At 41.4% G+C, this 20,646-nt stretch overlaps 1 pseudogene; it reads right to left on the bottom strand.

The window, feature by feature from the left end:
- Positions 1-4,783: 4,783 nt before the first annotated feature.
- LOC144823198 (large ribosomal subunit protein eL27 pseudogene) overlaps positions 4,784-20,646 on the bottom strand; it is a 53,903-nt pseudogene continuing 38,040 nt past the window's right edge.

Here is a 20,646-nt window from a genome sequence, read left to right as displayed (position 1 = left end):
AAGCCCAATCAGTTTTGTTCAGCGCAGATCTCACCCCTAGCAAGATAGTTGCTGAATGAGAAAATAGTTGGTACAATGTTGTGCCATATGTAGTTACTTTCACAGAATAGACTGAAAGGTTAGCTCAACAGTTAAGACCATGGCCACAAGAAGTGTCCTTTGATCCACGCGATATGGCGAATGTGAAGGATTGCAATCTTTATGGAGAGGGAGATCTGGACTGGGATTATTCCTACTTGCAGAAATGTTTGTGCCTGTGACAGAAATTTGCCAGCATTACAATCCCTAACATTCTGCCATTCCCATATATCAGATCCCACTAATATGCAAACGTCCTGGGGCTCATTATGTTCCTTGGCCACAAATGGACAAGGAGAATCTCAAGGCATTGTTACCACCACTTACAGAAGGAGAAAGGAAATGGATTAGAGCTTTTGAAAAGCAAACTGCAGGCATCACCTTGGCAGTATAAGATGTAAACAGTCCGCTTAGCCCTCTCATAGGAGATAAAACAGATCCTGTCTTTCAGAAAGCTAGAGTGAGAAATGTTACCCTCACTCAGACTAGACATTATGGATCCCCCTTTAACTTAGTTAGGTCAGTAGTTTGGGATCAGCGTAGAAAAATGTGTCCCTGACAGGCCAGACAATGGATCCCTCATCTCCCAGTCAATGTAGCCAAATTCGGACCCCGCTCAGTTTCTTAGTAGAATGAAGGAAAAATGGACCCAAGAAGCAGGTATTAGTTAGAAAGTAAAAGGAGGAAATGCTGTGTCATTTCACAATGTACTAAAGAAAGGAGTACCCTCTAATGTGCAAGATAATCTTGATAACATAGTGGTATTGGAAGCCAAGCCCTGGACAGAGAGATACAGTCACATATAATGCATTTATGTAAGAAAAAACTGGAGAAAGAAACAAACAAACAGGAGGTAACAGAGAGAGCAGCAGCAACATTGGTATAACAAAAGATGACTGCAATGCCTGTGGGACTGGTCCCAGGGACCACCAAACAGCTGTACCCACAGCAACAGAATACTGTAAGGGCACAGGGAAGTAGTAGAGGAGGAGGAGGAAGTAGTAGGATAGGTCCCCAGAGGATGGATACAATATGTCCTTATTGTCAGAGATATGGACATTTTATTAGAGACTGCAGAACTAAGAGATAAGATGAGCAAAGTGGAAGGATAGGAGTTTACATTCAGCCAGGAAATACAGCAGTACAGACACAGTCAACCCTGCAAATCATATATGTGCATCAGACACCTCTCCAAAATGTTTAATATATGATTGACAAGATTGCATTGTGGAATTATCTTGTTTATGAGGACTAGTAGAAAGTAATATTTGACCAGAGGGATACAAGTTAAAATTGTAGAAGTATTAGAAATACGAATCATCATGTAGACTCCCGTAGAGCACATGCAAAAAGTCTTTCGAGGAGATCAGAGAAAATTGCAAATATATTATTTAGAATGGTTTAGAGCCACTCAAATACACATGTATCTCTGGCCAAAGGAAAGGACATTTGATGGTAAAATATTAGAACATATTGTTACACATCTGAAAAGTAAATATACAGGAGCCAAATTGCAGAAGTGAGAAGTCAACTTAGCCTTATGGCGAGTCTTTTGGGAGAAGTGAAAGGACTCCGCAAAAGTTTATACGGCACTTATTGTGCCTCAAGCACAATAAGTGTCAACACAGCAGAATAACCAAACACACCCAATGGCGACTCCACCTCAAAGTGGACAGGGAGGTGTAATTGTGAGAGGAGGAAATCCTTCCCAGATAAATTGCGTGGGAGAATATAAACAATGAGGGTGCCACAAAGTATTTATATGTGTCCAGTATTGTCAGTGGTGCATAGGCCAGGTGAGGAATCCACTGTGATGGTAGCTATCAATAACAAGAGGTATGCATTCCTCATACATACAGGAACAACTCGATCCTGTATTAGAGAGGGAGACCTTCCAATTTCTAACACATCAGTGGACACACAAGGATCCTCAGGGGAAGTAATGAGGGTTCCAGTGGAGATTGAAATAGGAGGGAGGCACCTTGATGTCTGTTTACTGTTTTTTCTAGCTGCCCCAGCTAATTTATTAGGAAGAGATCCTATGGCAAAGTTTAATATGGCCATTCATTTCGAGTCTGATGGCACTATGATTTGTTCTAAGCAGAGTGATGGAGCAGGGGAAATACAAAAATATTTTGGTACCTCTTCGAAATTAATTACCTCATAACTTTAATAATACTAATTGTGTGAAGCATGTAAACTACTTAACAAATGCACCTTTATATTTAGACACTACACGTGGGAAATTAACTGCTATTTTCCAAAATTAAATTTATTAATGAAATAAGAGTCGAACTAACATAGGTTTGTGATTACGTAAAAATAAAGAGTAAATTGCACGTATTTGTGTATGTGGTAGAATTGTATTGTGGCATAGAATGCAGATGGTAAGTAAAATTGCTTTAAATGTCGCTTCTGCTAGGTAATTGCTAACACGGGTAATTAGAATGGTGGGCTGGAAACAGAAGGGCTTATATTCTATATCTAATTTCTGTTATGTTTACTTTCGCATTAGTTACCCATTGGGCCTGATCGGGCATGTCTGAAAGTGGCTGATGTTGAACGCGATGGTGCACAGAAATTAAAGATGGCCCCCGAGCATGAATAGAAATGGCAGTCACGAGTGTATGACCTATGCCCGGAGTGAGAGATGTCAAGGCCAGAATGGCTTGCAACGGGAGATGTGCCAAAGAAACTATTTTAAAAGCATAAGAACGGATGAAGGAACTGAATTTCAGAGGATGAAAATTACTTGACTGCAAGAGAAAGATACAAATAGTGTTATAAAGTATTAATGTGAACATTCGATGAAGTCATGTGAACCCCTGGAATGAGTAAGGACTTTTGTGAACTGGTTTGAGCAAGGAGGACATGAGGTGATCATCACCACCCCTCCTTTAGACCAATCAGGATTGGATGTAGCCCCTAAATGTTTCAATTTTGGGTATAGAAAGTTAGTGAAAGTGTATAAAGAGTGCTGGTGCTTATAATTTCTAATCGCACGCTTCTTTTCCGCACCTTTGCACAACACGACATGCTGTGAAATGAGACGAATTTTCTTCTTTATGGTGTAAGAGACTTTGACATTTTTGGACTTTAAACTTTGATGGGGGAACAAACAAAACTGTTGCTGAAATTCTATCTCGTGAGGGATGTCCGAGTAGGTTAGAGGGACAGACAGACAGCTTGGGAACCTATCCTGTGTCCTGCGGTTCGTGTTCTAGTGAACCATTGTTCATCATCGCCTTATGGCCAAGGGGTAATGAGTATTTTCCATGTTGAAATAATGCTTAGACTATACTCGTTTAATAAAATGTTCGCAATTTAAAATTCTCTTTAAATGAATCTAGATAAAATCTAATGAAATATAAATTTGAGTCTGTGGTTATTAGAATAAAAGTCATGACAATTAAATGTTGAAGTTTTTAAACTGTGATTGAGCTGGACTTAATCGCCATCAACTGATTCCTACTAGTTGGTACATCGACCAAATTGTGAAGTACCTTGATGTTTTTGGAACTGACAGCTAATGAAGCTTAATGTATGAAATGTATATGGTTATTGTATAGATTAATAAGATACGCTGCATGTCTTGCAGCTCGTCTAACTTATCACTGATTCAGGAAACTGTGTGAATGTGAGTGTGACTCTCGGTGTTATGAGCCCCATCGATGAGTAAATAATAGGAGTCTTCATCCTGGATTAATGATATAGAGAAAGGGTTTATGTTAACCCCGCTGCATCAAGAGCACGACCTGCTGATATGGAGGCATTTGCCACAGCAGTGTATACAATAATATCAGATACACCAGAGTTACCAGGAAGGGAGGTTCAGTTGCCAAAATAATTCCTTTCTTGGCGTCAAGGGCAAGAGTCTTAGATGTCTGATACCACATTAATATTGCAAATTAACACTTCAGGGGTAACACCAACTTATGGGGTTCTAATAGCCAGTGGCCATAATCATGTGTTATGGACATGTTTTATATTCATTGAGCCAGGAAAAATTGGTAGAAAGATATAGGATGACCAACTGTTTGAAGATGATGATTCTAAAAAAACAGTTATAGACTTTCAGAATGACATACCATTGAGGATGGTGATGGAAATAAGGACACCTACATCAGGTAGAGGATTCAATTCTGTTAAGGAAGCAGATCTGTCCCAAGTGCCAGACACTGTGTCGACGAAGGGTCCTGATGATGTAGGCCTTATTTGTACTGCTACACCATTCCGAATTACATTAAAGAAAGGTGCTATCTTAGCAGGGTGAGGCAGTATCCTCTTTCTAAAAAAGCAGATGAGGGTATTGCTCCTACTACACAGGCATTGTTGGAGCAAGGAGTAATTTACCTTGGAGTGTCTCCTTATAACACTCCGATTTACCATGTTCAAGAATCAAGACCTGAATGATGTAGGGGTACCAGAATTTCCAATTGTTCCTGACCCTTCCATCCTTTTGACAAATATTCCTCAGGATGCTAAATATTTCTCTGGTATGGATCTGCCGAATGCCTTTTTTAGCATCCCTCTTCATCCAGACAGCCATTATTTGACAGCGTTCTTTTAGTTCGGGTGTCAGAATTTGTATTCTTGTTTGTCTCAAGGGTATTGTGAGTTGCCTAGCATTTCGTTTTTTTGTGGGGATTTTACAGACATGTTTAATAATGTCCCAATGTTCTACTGTAATTTAGAACCTGAGCTTCTAGAAGAACCATTTATTCTTGCCAGTCTTGTATCGTTCTTCACATTTCACTTTGGCTTCACGTCCGGCTTTTCGTTTTAGAGCAGGGTCTCTGAATACATCCTTATAGACAATGGTTTTATCAAGGGGAATATCAACAGAGTATCTGGTTGGCAAGTGGTTGTAGTTGCAAACCTTTATGAAGGCCTTAATTTTAGATTGCTTAGCAATCTTCTTTTTGTCCATCATGGCTGTTACTTTAAGTGGGTAACGATCAATGCCTGCAACCAGGACATGACTGTAAGGTCTGTCTGATGTGCCACCATCAATGTTCACAGTAGTGAAAATGATTTCTCCAAATTCCTTGTGTGACAGTACATTGTTGCAGTATGTCGTTGAGATACTAATTTGCAGCCCTACAGAGCAGCAGTGTAGGAAAGATACCAATTCTCTTCTAGTCACTCTTGCACAGAAAGGATACAAAGTATAGAGAGACAAAGTCCAGTACTGTCAGGAGGAAGTCCATTATTTAGGGCAATTACTTTTCAGCTTCTGGTGGACAAGTAAACACTGAATGAGCAGCATCCATACAGCAAACGACTGAGCCAGAAAAGGTTAAAGGAATGCAGATGATTCTTGGTCTCTGTAATTATGTGAGACAATGGGTGTTTGATTACAGGACTCTAATAGTGCATTTGATGGCTTCTATCAAACAAGCAAATGACAAGATAATATGGACATCAGAGATGAGGGAGACTTTTCAGAGATTATACCAATGAGTTTCATCACTTTTGTCATTGCAATGGTCAAGTGATAACAGCTGTCCTTGTGCAGAAATATCCTTTGGGGCACAAATTCATTGCATATTTTAGTAGACTGTTGGATTCAGTAATGAGAGGACATTAACCTTCCGAGCAAGCTCTTGCCACTGCAGCCTTTGCAATGAAGAAGAGCATCTGCATTGTTATGAGGGCACCATGGACGCTCTTTGCAGAGCATGCAGTGTTTGCTATCATTCAGAAGGCTAAGGCTACCTTAACTACATAGAGAGTGTCAGGATATGGGGTGATACTGTCACTACCATCTTGAAGTTTGTGAAGTGTCAGATAGTGAATCCTGCAACTTTCTTTGCCCATCCTATATTAGACTCGGAGTACAATGTGCATGACTATGCAACCAACGTGCCTTCCTAATGAACCTAGTCAAGAAACAGAGGATCATATATCAGGTAGCCTTATATATTTTGTTGATGGTTCCTCTACTATTGACCAGGATACAGGCTTAAGACACACAGGTGTAGCAGTAGTCAGAGCATAACAGCATGATTCTTCTGATACACTCCAGATAGTAGAGCAGTCAACATTACCAGCACATTATTCTGCACAAGCAACTGAATTGTTAGCACTGATAGTGGCTCTTAAGAAAGGAGCAGGGAAGGTTATCACAATTTATATAGATTAAGCTTATGTGACTACCACTGTTTATTCCAGAATTATGAGATGGGGTAGGATAGGTTTCCTCAAGTCAGGTGTAAGTCCTGTTATGCAAAGGAACCTCCTAGAGTCTTTAATAGAGGCACTTGCGTTACTACAGGCAGTGGCAGTAGTGAAATGTGCTGCACATACCATTTGTGTATGGGTTATGAACTAGCAGATTGGGCAGCTAAGATGTAGCTAGGCGCACTCCCCCGCCTGTGCCATCAGGTTCGCTACAGGTCAATGTTCTGCTGGCTCAGACTGCCTGGCTGCCAGAATCTGAATCTAACCCTAAAATAGATAGTGCCACTCTTTATTATTCTGAGACAGCACATTTACATCTGCGAGACTTGCAGGATGTTGCCCCCTCACATGAGAAACAGTTATGGGAGGATAGAGGGTGCTCTCAGTCAGGAGATGACCCAATATATATGCAATTATCTATAGGTAACCTGTGATGCCACAGGCGTTGCTGATGATAACTCTTGATCAGTTGCATTTACTAGCTCATATTTCAAGAGATCCCTTGTCTATGCAAATACAACAAGATTGGGTGTGTTCCCAATCTGCATTAAATGCTTACAATGTACCTACATATTTGTATTGTCTGCCAACAATTTTCTCCAAGTCCTACGTTGAAATAATAAACTCTACCATTACACGATCACATGTTCATGGAGGGGGAATGTTATGAGAAATGTGAATTGTGAAAACATGGTGCAACAGCAAACATCAGAGTGTCACACAGCTATATGTGGTGAAAGAAAAGTGCAGGCCAAAAGCTCATGCTGATGAGAGGGAGGTGAAGAGTTTACTTTAGAACAGAGTGCATGACCTGTACGTTCATAGTTAAAGCAACACTTGTGTTTAGCAAGATTGAAGGAATTTAAGGCCTTGGCACACAAGCAAGCCCAATTCTAGTCTGTGTTTTAAATAGATTTGAACCTGATTAGACAACATGAGTAGGAGATCAAATAAGCTAAGAACACACTGAATCTGATAAGAAGTCTTAAGGGCACAATGGTAAATCACACTAACCAACAAGCATGCATTCAACCCAAAATACACATGCATTCAAAAGTAGATGAATACTTTGTTAAGTATCATTAGAAACTGCGATAAAGAAAGTCTAGAGAATTAGATTAAAGTTTAGGGTCACATGTGACCTCATGTTTGTTATAATTAATATATACCAATATTTAACTGACCAGTAGTCTTTTTTCAGAATTTTTGTAACCCCTCTTGTTTAACTCTGTATAAAAGAATCTGCCTGTGAAGTTGCAGATTGAGACCGGCTGTTTACTGATGTGGACTTGGAATTTCCCTGCCACAACAGTAAAGAGCTGTTTTTACATTGCCATAGGGAAGTCTATCATTCTTTATTCTTAAAGTTACCCTGCAATAATGACGAAGACTGTCAAATGTCAGTGACATACTGGTAGCAACACTCTCCTCCTTAACTGATTGAATAGGGGTATGCAAGAATTTCAGTCTGTTCTCAGCTGAGGAGAAGTAGGAGGCTACAATTTTCTGCAGCTCCACCTAAACATCAAACTTGTCCAATTGATAATTGAATGCCTTTATTATCACTTTTAGTGTGTGATATGTGCCAAATCCTCAGAGATGTATCTATCATTCCCCCATTGCTTTTACTGGCCTATTGTTTAAGTGTAAGTAGCCATCTAAATTAAAGGTATGCAGTTAGATATCCTTCCACTCTATAATGGCACCAACCCTTGTCCTTACTGATATCTGCTAGCTAAAGAACTTCTATCATCACTAAATAAGCTAGGTGTGGCTTTATAAAGTAAAGAGATGAGGCCAGAGATAGAGGAGATATGGGAGGAGATTCATGGTGCTGCATACATATCAGCTGCTACTGGCTTTGCCAATGATTAATGCTTTTAAAATACAACAGCACTGGCAAAGTCGAAATACAGAAAACATTTTTCGAAACTTGCAATTAATTGTATTTTATACTTGAAAGTATAGCAAAACCTTGTCTTCTATTGTTTCAAGGTGGCCAAAATATTGCATGACGCAACGTGATGGACACAACACAACCCAACAGTGGTCATCTTGAAAACATGAACGTGTATTCCATACTTTCACAATGTCTGATGTCTTGCAATGATGCATCCATCTTTAAAGTACATGAAACAACATTGTCTATACTTTTAAGTATAGAAAACAATGTATTCCATAGTTTTACCATGCCTGATTGTCACTATTGGTTCTATTGATGCCGGCACATTTTCAAAACATCTGTCATTGGCAAAACTGCCTGGTTTGCTCCTTCTGAGTTCTGGAACTGCCATTTCATATCAGTGCCAGGAACACAGTGGTAATTGGCCTTTATGGACTTTGGGGCTCCATTTGCCCGTTTTTACTATAACAATAGAGAATAAAAATCGATTATTCATTATTAATGTATCAAAAATGGAGGCCTTCACTGGCAACTGAGTTAAGTAAAAATGCGTTTAAAATCTGCGTTGTGGGCTTGCTTACTGGGAAGTGTGTTTATTTGAGAGACTGCATGCATATGTTTGAGCTTGTGTGTGCCAGTGAAAGGGAGTCAGAGACAAGTTCTGATCGTCAGTGAGTGAGAGTGGGTGAGATTGGGTGTCAGTAAGTGAGCATGAATGAGTCATGTTCAGTGAGAATGAGTAAATCAGAAAAGGAGTGACTGCAAGTGAGTGGTAGCCGATGAGTGAAAATGAATGAGGAAGAGTATGATGGAGAGTGAGGGAATGGGGTATTGTGCTTGTGTGTCTGCCATTGGTCCTTGCATACTGAAGGGGATTCTTGACTTATAGTAGCCCCCATGGCAAGAATACTGATGCTGGCATAGTGAACGCAATACTTAGCATGACAGGCATGGCACCTGTGACAAAAATGCCGGCACTGGCAAACTAGAGGTAATTCTTGGCATATGGGGCACCTGTGGAGAAAGGCAAGTGCACGCACACTTGAGGAAATTGTTGGCTTATAGTGCCCATGTGGCTAAATGTTTGTAGCATATTAGAGGTAATTCTTATCATAAAACAGGAGAACCATGGTATATTCTAGGTAGGAAACCATGACAAAATGCTGGCCTTATTTATTAGTGGCAATGTTTTTCTCATAAGGGTCACTCTTGGTATATGGATGACTTTAATAGCAAAATTCTAGAACTGGCATATTGCGTGCAAATTTCTGGCCTACGTGGAGACCCATGCATATAGGAGGAACCAATGACCAATGGGGGTTACACATAACAAAATGCTGGACCTGGCACAATGGAGATCGTTTTTGACATACGGGGTACCCATGGCACGTTTTAATTTTTAAATGGGATGAACTCCTGCGGCAGGTCAGGCTTTATTGTCTTGGCACACCATGAAAGGACTTGAATAATTAATGAGGGCTCTATCAGTGCCTAGAACTATTTAACAAATTTATATGAAAATTATGCTTTAAAATTAGCTATTTTATCTCATTTTTAAAACAATGCTTGGGGTAGAACACACTAAACGCCTCTGACTCCCACTCCGAGGCTTTCTGGAAAAGTTATGGCTCACTCGCTTGCGATATTCCAGGGCAAACATTATACCCGCCACCACTCTCAAACAAAATGTTAGCACCCTAATACAAGTGATTTGATGTAATTGGTCATAGGATATCACTTCCTGTGATTTTATTAAGCTCAAAGTGTGTATGACATCACGTACACTACCCCAGGCATTTTGGTGAATTGACGTCCATATATCTGGCACCTGGCAGGCTTTAGCGGATTGCTGGAAGGAAGGCAGGAGGGAAGAGACTACGTTGGGGAGGTTCAGGGAGCAGGGAAAGAGCACAAGCAGGATCGCCAGCATTAAAGTAAAGGAAAGACCAGAACATGCACTCCCAAGGCTTGCTAAATAACAATTTAAATGGAGAAAAGAGAAAAGTAGCTCTGTGACATCAAAGATGGAATGATACACTTTATCGAGAGAAAAGCAAGGCTAAACAAGCTATGCTTAATTCAGTAGAGAGATAAACACAGATTAAAGAGTAAAGCCATTAAATAAAGAGAAAAGAACTGCGATGAACAAGATTGCCATCCAATCAAGAGCTTGGGGTTGACCTAAAGCAGTGCTTAATTTGAGCCTGTGGTTTCTGGGACTCAACACTGGCACTTAATTGTCAGCACTGGCGTATGAGTCTGCTACATGGTGGCGCTGTTTGCCTATTTTTGGTATGAGCATAACATCAGCTGTTTATTCATTCATTATACATTAAGATTGACTAATACCGGACACCCACGCCACCCCTACATATAGCTTGGGGGGTTTAGAATAGTATGAATTGTCACTCTTGCAAAAGGGTGATGGTTAATAGTTGTGTTGGTACCATCATTGGCAGCGCTGGCGGGGGCAATGGATGGTGCGAGCTGCAGTGGCTTCCTGACAATGGCCCCTGGCACTTATTTTTTCACAAATTAAGTACTAACCTAAAGGCTGCTGTATACAATCACTGAATAATGGTTCAGGATCATTTTACTTGGATTGAATCCTGCAGCTATGCCTTCCTCGGGCCCTCTGTCCTTCCGGCCAGGTTGCATTTTGCAGCAACACTTGCACAACTCCAGCCCCTGTTCTGACTTTAAATATTTTGTGCCCACTTAGAGCATGTTCTTTAAACCTTCCTTTGTCTCCCAATGCTGCGCTTCACAGCTCTTATGTTCCAGAGACTCAGGGTCAGACTTGATAGCATCAGCTATGATGGAAAGTCAGAGCAGGTAAGAAGAGATAGAAGTTGAGTCAAAGTGCACTAGGTAAACAGCAATTACTGGATATCGCAACGACATGGCCCCTGAGCTGCCTCTGAAATGTTCTAGGCCTAATAAGAGTGGCTTCTCTAAATCTGGTTCCACTTCCAAATGCTGCTCTTGTCATCTTTTATGTTTCAGAGCCTGAGACGTCGGGCTCCAAAGCAGCAACTAGGATGAGGGGTTGCAGCAGGTAAGAAACATAAAAACTCAGCCAAAGTCCACTTTGCAAGCAAGAAGTGCGGAGTGCAATGTTAAAATGTACAGTTGCGCTCCAAGACACGAGCCTGTAAAATCTCTGTAATGAAGTTTTTATTTGCCCATCATTTTCCTGAAAGTAGATTCTCAGTCATATTGAATAACAGTAATCTAGTAGAAGGCGAAAGCGTGGGGAAATGGAAGGAAGTGTTAAGAAGAAGTGAACGCATGGGCTTTTTACAGTTTGAAACTGGTGGCAGCGCCTGTCAAGGTGCTCTCTCTGCAAACCATGAAGTATAGGAATGCTTCAGAAGAGTGCCTTGTGAACGGTCTGTAAAACAGAGCTTTTTTAGCAATGTTCTTGTCAAATTGGGCTGTATAAAGCACTGTTTGTCCCTGCTGTTTTTCCCACAATGTCTTGAGGGGAGGCGGTGGAGTAATATCTTGCTTCCTAGAATGACCTCTAAGGGTGTGTGCTTGGGATATACAGCTTGCTCTTCGCTTGTTGGGGCAGTGGTTAAGCCCCATTTGTTTAAAGTTCTCCAGTCACGACAATTAGCCCTGGTTTACGACATTTGAAATATCCTTGAGAGTTAATATAGGAATATACAGACCTCTTTTCTCGTTCAGAGATAGAGCGGAGGAGCCCATCCATTCTAAACACCTCCCAGAGCCCAGCATAAAAAAATTATTCGTTTTATAAAAAAGTAGAGCAAGATCGAAAATTCACAAAATAAATGTCAACGTGATTTTGGCATTCAAGTAATTCAGTTCCACAGAGGCTCTATATGACCCTGAAATTGAGAAGCAAAGGCAGTTAATCAAATATGCTTTAAAATGAAAATCACAACTTATGGAGGGTCTAAACGCGCATATTTTTACGCCAATATTCTAATTAGCCCGTAGCAACATCAATATATGCCCCAGTGAGTCATGAGACAGACTATTCACTGGATAAAATTAGTAAATGGAAGGCTGCCTTCAGAAGGTACAGTAATTACAAAGCGATAAAAACATTTGTATGGACGATTAAACCTTTAAATCACACACGGCCCACTAATTTATTAAACAGTTCCATCCTTCTTTGCCAGTTCAAGATAAAAACTTCTCCACCTCAGAAGAGATTCGAATTAAGTTAATAACTATGTGCTTGTAATATGAAAACAGGTTCAAATTGTAACTACAGGGTATTTAAGTGCCATTACTCAATATGTAGGTAACTCTTGCATACAGTTGGTATAAAAAACATTTCAATGCAAAGAAACAAATAAACCAATACAAATACATTTCATGTTTCAGATTCCGGAAACAGCACAGTGACAGTAGGTGTGGGACATAAGAAGTGCAGCCGGCAGCCATAAAGGCCCGTGTCTGCATTCCTCTGTTGAACGTGGAGGTCAGTCAGGTTGGTGCAGCATTTACATTTATACAAGCAAACCTGCTTCTCTGAGATATCATAAACATTGTTCAATTCGAAAAATCATAAAACCATAAGAGCAGGTCCCACCGTTTTTCTTAGGCGAATGCTGTTGGGCCACAGAATACATAATATGCCTAATCTTAATTTCACCTCATGCCTCTTTCTTCCATCATTCTACACTTTAGGTGCATTTATTTCAGTTTTACAGGTTCTTCTTTTCAACCCGACTTTCCGAGGCATCTATTCCCTCTTTTTCTACCTTTCTCTCACTCCCTACAACAACAAGAAAACATACGATGCCAACCACGGCAAAAATTAAACACTGAATTATTGACAATGTGACACGACACTATTTACAGGGACAAATTGTAATTTCACAAAGATTAGATGGATGATGAGGCGGGGTTTACCAGTTCGGCAGTGGTGTGCCAAAGCAATGCCCTACATGCAATATAATCTAAGCCAATGTGAGGAGGCGGGAGGTTGCCAGCTTCACACAGTATCCACAAACAGTGGAAGCTAAAACACTCCCGCTGAGAACAATTTCAAGTGTCAAGGTCGCCATCAATCATTATCTGCTGCGGGATCATCTCGCGCCTGCATCTACTATCAATCAGGACCGCTCTCCTCACAATGAGAGGTGCAGCCGTGGCGTCATCATGAGCAGATGAACAAAAACAGGGCAGTGCCAAAGAAACACATGCTGGCGAACAGCCCAGCGACAAGTTGATTTCAGAGAAAATGGTAGGAAAAGCTGGTACCTAATTGTTTTTTTTATCCAAACATGCATGTGGCATCCTCGATAATTCACAGGGGTGTTGTTGAAAGGTGTCGTCACCTATCTCAGGTATTGTTTTCATCACAGATTTCATACATAATTGGTTATGACAACGCGAGGCAACAACTCTAGTTATTTCTACAAATCTAACCATGGGTAGTTACATTTGCGTAAACCCAGATATTTTGTAAAGTGTTCTGTAAATTTTGTCAGATTACCCACAGGTTTTCTGCCTTTGCGTGAATTCTCTTGCAGACAGTGTGCAGAAACATCAGAAAGGAAGAGGTATTGTCTGGAGCCAAGAATGCACAGCCACATTGACAGGGACTAACATATACTAGAAACAATACAGGCACTGAGTATATGCAGGAAACCCACTCAGTTCGAATCGCTCTTCCTCCTATTAACTCCTATGGCCTATAACGGAATGTAGAATACAGCATGGCGTGGTTATATGTCAAAACTTTGAAACAGGAAACGTTTGTAATGGTCTATATGCATATTAATCAGTAAGATGCTGCTGTAGATGTGAGCAAGTGGTGGAAAAAAGACACCTTGACATCAGGAATCTCAAATTGTAACTAAAAAGAGTGGCTGAAGAAGAGCACGACTCGTCCTGTTTAAACTAGCATGTGTTCTAAACATTCAGGAAGTTTGTACCTAAATATGGCAAGTGTTGTTTGATGTACATTTCACATTCCTTTGGCAATGGTATCAGAAATATAATTATTCACTTTTATTTCTGCAGATGCTTCCTCCTCTTCTTACAAACAGTTTTCACACATTTTCCACATATTTCGCCTGCTTCTGGTTACCTGTTGTATTAATAATAAATATCTAGTAGGTTTTCCCAAGCGACAACTCCATGAACATAAGAATGAATGAAAGACAAGAGTCTTTGATTCTTTTAAAATCACCCTTGATTGTGTGTCCACTGTCACCAGCCACTCTGTAGATTTAGCAAATGGCACGTGCTTAAGAGCACCGATTTCGCATCCTCAAAACGTGAAGGCATTTCTTACACTATTGGGTGGACAAAGTGATCTATGGATTGTGATAATGTTTCTTCAAGACACTACTTATTCTGAACAAAACAGGCCAGAATGGGGGTTTAGTAGGGCTTATGTTTGTCTTGTGAAGGTTATGTATTACAGGCAAGGGGACATGGATGGTTTGGGATCGTAATTCATCTTTCTGAAATGCATTCACTGTTCAATCCCTTTGAAGATCTCACCAGATCGGTCTGGAGTATCGGCAATTTAGTACTGGAATTTGCAATTTTCAAGAAGTTTAAGCTATCATTCCTGTTTTTTAGGTCTCGCCTGCGTAGGCTGCGCATGCGCAGTGTTGCTGGTGAGATTTTATGATTTAGAGGGGCTTTAAGTATCGGGCTTTAAGCCCTGCCCCTCTTTCCCATTGGCCAACGTCACCGTTTATGCTAAATGGTGGGTAGCCATTGGAAAAGAGGTTAGTGTGACGTAGACTTTTCTCTTTCACAGACATCCCACTTGGACGGGCTCGTCTGACTTCCTTCTCTTGTTATTGGACTATTGAGATTTCATTGCTCCAGCCTACACACACCAGGCAAGACGTATATCGACTCTTAAACTCTGACAGCTTAAAAGTAAATGCTCCACGGGACCCTTTTATGTGTGAGAGATAAACCAATCTCTTCACTCACTCTCTTCTCTTGATGTAACACCTCGGATGGGGTTGTCTGGAGGCTGTGTCGGCCTTCCTCCTCCTGCTCCTCCTCCTCGTCACCTCCTCCACTTTAAAAAAGGGTGCCTGTGTTTACTACGTGGTTAGTGAGGTGACCTGAGTGTAGGTAGAGAGGACGCTGGTGACGGCTCAGCGGAGCACAAGACGTTAAAGTGCAGGTGGGTGGGGGGGAACGCACAGCCCCCCTTGCACGGAGCATGGGATAGTGACTGAGGCGAGGCTGGGGCCTGTACCAACAGAGAGGAGTTCGAGCCGGGACAGGGCACCCGCAGCAGCCCCTCACCGCAGACACCTGAGTGATGTCCGTCACTGCTGCGGCAGGGACCCCCCCAGCAACAGGAAAGCCTCTGAGAGCAAGCAGCCTATGAAGCCCCTTCAGGTAAGAGCAATGCGTGACCCCAACCTGACCACCAGGGGTCCCCATATTCACACTTCGAAAACGATGAGTGTTTTTGCTTGTTTTCAAGTATAATGTGCCCTGATATTGCATTGTATTAGTGGCAGAAAACAGCACAGTGTCACAAAACATTTGGACCCACAGCATTTAGCATATAACCTGTCAGGGACAACATTAAAAACACTTTCATTGCACAGGCGCGAGCTGCCAACAATGTTTGGTAGATAGAGGAATGCAGAAAACCCAACAGACCACATTTTCGGGCACCCCGCGAAAGAGATGAATGAAAGCATAATTTGTTTATATCAATCGACGCAGTGTGTGCACTCTTGTGTCTGCTGTATGTGGAGCGTGGCATTCAGCTACCCTACGGCAGATTAGTGGGTAGTGTTCATCTGTGAACATTGTATATGAAAAGCCAAGCAAACACATGGCTGGACGCACATTCTTTATGCGAGTGTCATCCGATGTGATGTGGTAATGCGGGTTCATCTTTGTACTGCTTCGCCCGTGATTGATACTTAAGCGCACAGTGGCGCATTTTTACACCTCACCTTTATTGCAGGCAGTGTCAAATTTTTCTCACGGACACCGTACACTGAACCCTATTTCGTGATGCGCTTGCTCCCAGTGGGAACGATTTTTGCAACTTGTGTGGCTGTTGCTAGCTAGTAAAATGTAGTGTTCTCCAGACTGACGTCAGTGATTGGTAGTCTGTTTGGATGTATAATTACCAAAAATTCCTCTGAGCACTCCACGTTCCAATCAAAGGTAAATAACACAAATACCAGTCCATATATTATCCAAAGCCAAATAAAGTCTCTTCAATCCATATATATTGACATTGTTCTGTTTATTTCTCAATATTCTTTTCTTCTTAGTTTCATATCATACTGGTAATACCACATCAGCCAACACGTGTTTGGTCGGGTTTCAACAAACAACACATCGACTTCTTCAGGGCTGTAACCAAACAAAGTAGTATTTCCAATTATAACACGCTCTACGTTTTGGCAAAACTCCTATTAAGGTATAGACCCCATCTCCAAAACCAAGAGTTAAAGCACTACACCGTGTGCCAGTGTATAAAGTGGATGTATAATTACACATTGTCAAAGGGAGTAAAAGACATTGTCATTTACAACGCCATTACTTGATTAATGCTTTACGAAGGGGGAAAAAAATTCAATGGCAATAGCTCAAAACACTGTCATTGCAAGACCTATTGCATTGAAAATGCTTGTTAAAATCAGCAACAATTCTAAAACACTTTTCTTTGATGAAACATGAGCGTTGGATATGTTGTGGATTGAAACCAAGTGTATGTGTGCTGCAAACCGGTCACATTTGCACGTTGGTCATCAATCAAGTCTAAACAATCTCTGAAAACTGATTCTGTGGTTGAATTTTAATATAGCTAGTTATTTTGGAAACACTATTATGAAGCAAGGGAACAAACCTCAAAACTACTGAGAACAGAATTCCTCTCCATGGACAGATGGGGTCTGGAAAGTTTAATAATGATTCTAAAATGGCGTTATCTTCGCAGTGAAGTGCTTTAACAATATGTGAGAAATTATTGTGAAACAACTGTTCCACATTAATCCATCTAAGTCCGCTCACTTGATTTCCTCTCTGCACTGCCAACCCTAAAGGAACAAACACATTTACAGTTAGTTTCAGTTTTAGGCAGATTTTGAGTAACAGATGCCCTATCAGAAGACTTGAGGGCGACTGACCGCTCCTCATTCTACAAGAAAGGAACTGGTGAGGCGGGAAGCAAAGACCTCCTCGTGCACAATGTTGACTTGTGTGTTGTATGTTGGGTCATTGGAAACTTCACTTCTGAGATTTTTTACCAAACATGAAGGTGTTAAAGAACCACACATGAAGTGAAACAAATCAAAACACATGACCTGGGATTATATGTGACCAAGTAGCAGGAACCCAGTCGGGCCAGTTACTGATCAGACATTATTATACCTACCAAAGGCAATAATGTACTTATCTATTGTTTCCTAGATCATTTGGGTTCATGATGTTGGCCTGGGGATTGCCAGTGTACATCTCTTTAACAGCATTGTGGCTGTTGAAAATGGTTACTGCGTGAGTCATGTAGGTTTTGAGGATGATGGGTGAAATAGAAACCTTGGAGCTCCCCATAGGTCCCTGGATAAGTATTAGAGGGGACCATGTTTTGTGTGCTGATTGTGCTTTGCAGGGAAATGTCTTAACCACTGTTACGTTTTTCTAAACCAAATGTGGATTTAGGACTAGATATCTGAATGTCATTTTTCACTTTTAAATGGAAACTAATTATTCTAGTAGTGACTCAAGGTAAATATTTGGCGAGCATACACTGTGTGAAATGAAAGATAATCTGGATGAACACATTACATGTCTCGTTTTCCTGCACTCTTATTTGGCTCTTACTTGGTCATTTGTAAGTGATCTCGCTGGAGGCAACATTTTGTTTTGCTTTGTAAAATGTTGTTTTGCTTTGCAATAAAAAAAAACATAGGAAGGCTGCAGCTGCAGATTCTTACCTGTGCCAGTTGGTTACCCTGCTCAGTGTATACCCTGACGTGGAGTATACATAGGTAGGGATGGATGGTGGAAAAACAATGACACATAAAAGTGCACCTAATTAGAATGTAAAAAATCAAAAGCAAAAGTATGCACATTAACTCGGATAACTATTGGCAGTAGGAAACCCACCCCTTGCTTTCTGGGCATTAACACGTTGCTGAAGCTTTTTGCTATCTAGGTAATTAGTTCACCTTGGTCTTCAAGATATGAATTTTTACCCACAGTCTCATATTTCTCCTGGGGCCAATCACACATTAACCCTCTTTCAAGAAATGTATCTTTCATCTCTAACGTAAACCCGTACCTTTATCAAGCAGGCTATCATCCTATATTGATCTAATCATAGCAACATGGCCAGGGACATACCCAAGACCAGGATGTTCCGGCCATACGAACCCCAGTGTAAGAAAACCTACAAAACATTTTTATCAGTTTGTGGATTAGATCAAAAAGGAGTATGGGGATAAGACACTCTCTTGTTGCTGTTGGATGTGGCATTGTGTCTTCTGGACAGTGGTGAGCCCTGCCTTCATAATATCACATCTAGAACCCTTCTTCAATCAAACAGGAATAACCATGTAGCCTCTGCAACTGAATAAACTGGAGAACAGAATTACTTACTTGAATGATTTTGGAAAGTGTACCTCAGATGTTGGCATCTGGGACCCGTGCTGTTGCCAGCAGGTTATCCTAGTCTGCAGCTTATAATGAAGTAGAGGGCATGTAAAAGGACAGAAGGTGTCTGTTCTTGCGGCGACTTTTCATCAATGCATGTTGCTTTGTCCTTGCCTACTTTGCCAGTGTTCGTCTGGTCTCTGTATATCCGACTTTGCTAACTAAATGCAGTCTTCCATTTTGAGTCAGACTTGTCTTATTCATTGTGTGCTCGTTTAGGCTAATATCTGCAAAGTATGATAACCCTAGGGAATGGCGTAATTAGTGGGACCAGTCTTGCCATCTTCCATGTGTGTGTGATTTGTGAGTCTTGTCAAAGGAGTATGCTGATATGGTCCCAGTGCTTGAGTTAGATGTCGGTGTATACTGTCTACCTAGTCGCAATTTTTTGTTGTCCTTTGTCTGCACTAGGTTTCATACCCTTTAGTCCTATTGCCTCGAATGTCTACTTCACGGACAAGCCACTTGAAGTAACAGCCCTGACAGATATTCTTACTGCCCTGAACCAGCGTATGCTGAGATAACGCTGAAGCATCAACCATTGCCTTGTGCATCTCTAGAGAGTTACTACCTCCCTTCAACATAGCAATGCATCTCGCACAGGCCTAGTCAAATGGGACAGATCTACTGCTGAAGAAAATGACAATCAGGCCTGATGCAGATTACCAATCCTACATAACCCATTTCTGTATCGTGGTTATCATAAACTTGGAAATGACACAAAGTGGTTAGCATTACTAGATATTCTAAGGGTAATTTCTGTGCTCTAGAGAGACTGGGCTTACAAACGGGCAGAGGATGAGTGCAAGCATAGAAAACCGATCCAGACAATGAAATGCATTGAGGAACTCACAATTCATTTACTTATTTATACATATACATTTTCAGAGATGTACTAGTGATATGTAAAAACCTGAGAACATGCATTGCATGATTTTGAAGAACATTAGCGGAGGTTATAAAATTAATTAATTATCAATGTTGGCTGGGGGTGGGTCCTGGGGAGAGCCAGTGAAAAAGCATAATCAATGCCTCGGAGCTGAATCTTATAGGTGACCAGGACGGTCATGAGGGTGGCCCTATCACACTGGTGTAACGAAAAGTGAGGAGGCCTCCCAGCACGGTACTTAGGGGGGCCCCCTCCGCGCTCAATCAGGAGCTCTTCCGTCCAGAGTTCAGTGCCGAGGGTGCCCTTGGAGCTAGGGCCCCCCCCCCCCGCTCCGCGTGGGCTGCGGGGGCCTGTGTTACGCCCCTGCCCTATCACCACTACTTTTGAAGGCCCCCATCAGGGAAGGGGATATGGGGCAGGGTGGTACCGGGGGAGGGAGTACTACATGTCAGCAAATAGGGAAAACTTAATTTGTAAAATACATAAAGAATCCGAAGAACTGGCCTCCTGCATGTGACAAATATAAGGAATGTCCCAGTGCGATGTGCTTTCAGTGCCTCTATAAACACACACATATGATACCCGAAATTAGATATTGGGGGAATACTACACCTAGCAGCCCTGGGCCTCAGGATGCTAAATAAAGATGCTACAGTGTTCTCTGCTGTAGGTACAGAAGCATGTCTGGCCAGATGATAATCACTTGGTCATGAATGTGCTGAGTTAACTTAAGCAGGTGTACAAGCAGTGGATAATTAGAAGGATGCTTTGAGGTGTGGGACAAACACTGCAGTATTGGAGGATGAACTCAGTAACCAAGGTCATGGACAGGGGCCTGTTGGCATCTGGAGGGGGTTCCTGACTGGATTTGTGACCAAGCCTAATTTAGCCTGACCTGCCAACACATCTGTTGAATGCAGCCCCAAGACAGGTGGCAAGACAGACAAAA

The sequence above is a fragment of the Lissotriton helveticus genome, chromosome 3_1 (assembly GCF_964261635.1).
Source record: "Lissotriton helveticus chromosome 3_1, aLisHel1.1, whole genome shotgun sequence".
NCBI lineage: Eukaryota > Metazoa > Chordata > Amphibia > Caudata > Salamandridae > Lissotriton > Lissotriton helveticus.
This window is presented reverse-complemented; position numbering and strand designations above follow the sequence as displayed.